A 2,500-nucleotide genomic window follows, 5' to 3' on the forward strand; every position below is an offset into this window, starting at 1 on the left:
CACACCAGCACCCGCAGTACGCAATGTGTATAACACTGCCCCGTCTACCATAACACTAAGACCCAGAACGCGTCCAAGTCCCCCCAGCATACAGCACACAACAGCGCTGCGCGAGCCAACCCCCGCAGTACGCAATGTGTAAAACACTGCCCCGCCGACAATAACACTAAGTCCCAGAAAGCGTCCAAGTCCCCCCAGCATACAGCACACAACAGCGCTGCGCGAGCCAACCCCCGCAGTACGCAATGTGTAAAACACTGCCCCGCCGACAATAACACTAAGTCCCAGAAAGCGTCCATGTCCCCCCAGCATACAGCACACAACAGTTTGTTCAATTTCTCACTGCGCGACCCAGCGCGCAGTACGTGTAACATTGCCCCATCAGCATCGGTGCGACACAGTAGCTTGTGCAGTCTTGCCCTTGCGATGCGCTATGTGATGGGCGGGTGCGTCGTGTCCCGTAAGAGAGAAGTCCCACCGTGGTAGCTTAGTGCTGTCCGCGCTGGCGGCTTCTCTCTTTTTTCATTAAATCGCTTTGCGCCTGGTAGTATGCAATCGTACGTGTGTGTGAAATCATTCCATGTCCTGGAATAACAAGTGTCATGTGTTGGAAAAGTTCCCCCAGCACAACACAGCACACAACAGCGCTGCGCGAGCCAACCCCCGCAGTACGCAATGTGTAAAACACTGCCCCGCCGACAATAACACTAAGTCCCAGAAAGCGTCCAAGTCCCCCCAGCATACAGCACACAACAGCGCTGCGCGAGCCAACCCCCGCAGTACGCAATGTGTAAAACACTGCCCCGTCGACCATAACACTAAGATCCAGAACGCGTCCACGTCCAGGAATGCAAAGTGTCAAGTGTTGGAAAAGTCCCCCGCACAGCGCACACAACACAACAGCGCAACAGTCCGGCACTGATATTAAGTCCAATTCGATAACACAATAACACCAAGGCAACATCGAGGGTAAGAATGCGCGTGTCAAGTGTGATGAAAAGTCTCCCCCACACAGCGCACACAACACAACAGCGCAACGGTTTGTTGAATTTATCACTGCGCAAGCCAGCACTCGCAGTACGCAGTGTGTATAACACTGCCCCGTCGGCAATAACACCAAGTCCCAGAACGCGTCCACGTCCCGGAATGCAAAGTGTCAAGTGTTGGAAAAGTCCCCCACACAGCGCACACAACACAACAGCGCAACGGTTTGTTGAATTTCTCACTGCGCAAGCCAGCACTCGCAGTACGAAATGTGTATAACGCTGCCCCGTCGGCAATAACACCAAGACCCGGAAAGCGTCCACGTCCCGGAATGCAAAGTGTCAAGTGTTGGAAAAGTCCCCCGCACAGCGCACACAACACAACAGCGCAACAGTCCGGCACTGATATTAAGTCCAATTCGATAACACAATAACACCAAGGCAACATCGAGGGTAAGAATGCGCGTGTCAAGTGTGATGAAAAGTCTCCCCCACACAGCGCACACAACACAACAGCGCAACAGTTTGTTTAATTTCTCACTGCGCGAGCCAGCACTCGCAGTACGAAATGTGTATAACGCTGCCCCGTCGGCAATAACACCAAGACCCGGAAAGCGTCCACGTCCCGGAATGCAAAGTGTCAAGTGTTGGAAAAGTCCCCCGCACAGCGCACACAACACAACAGCGCAACAGTCCGGCACTGATATTAAGTCCAATTCGATAACACAATAACACCAAGGCAACATCGAGGGTAAGAATGCGCGTGTCAAGTGTGATGAAAAGTCTCCCCCACACAGCGCACACAACACAACAGCGCAACAGTTTGTTTAATTTCTCACTGCGCGAGCCAGCACTCGCAGTACGCAGTGTGTGCATCGGCCCGGCACTGGTATTAAGTCCAATTCGATAATACAATAACACCAAGCCAACATCAAGCACAGCACAGCACAACAGTTTGTTTTATTTCTCACCCGCAGTATTACATCGACAACGGCGCGTACATGACTATTGAAAAAAAAAAAAACAACACATTCACACATTGGTCACACATCATCATCTTTACCTACGGGAAAACTGAAACTGTTGGAAAAAAGTTCAACTATTGAAAAAATGTCAACTATTGAAACAAGTAACCAACTATTGAAACAACCAACACCTTAGGCACGGCCCAAGTACAAGTACGAGTTCAATAGTAGGGTTACCCCCCATCGGAATATGACCGACACCCGGCACTGGTACCGATTGCGGTGCGTGAACATTTCCCGACCCAGCATGGTGTCTCGGCTAGTGGTACAAGTCTATCCAAGGCACCCCTATAACGATGCCCCCAGTGCGGTATATACCCATGCCGAGGCAACGTTGGTATGACCATGTTTTACACTATTGTGGGGAAAGTTGGTGAGTGAAAAGTTTGAGGCATAACTTGCGAAGCTTGTATGGATGTTCGGTAGTACGATGCCGTACGGGTGGGGTCAAGTTACTGTCGGTAGGGTCGAACGTCTATTGAATCCAGTGAG

This window comes from Toxorhynchites rutilus, unplaced genomic scaffold (assembly GCF_029784135.1).
Source record: "Toxorhynchites rutilus septentrionalis strain SRP unplaced genomic scaffold, ASM2978413v1 HiC_scaffold_52, whole genome shotgun sequence".
Taxonomy (NCBI): Eukaryota; Metazoa; Arthropoda; class Insecta; order Diptera; family Culicidae; genus Toxorhynchites; species Toxorhynchites rutilus.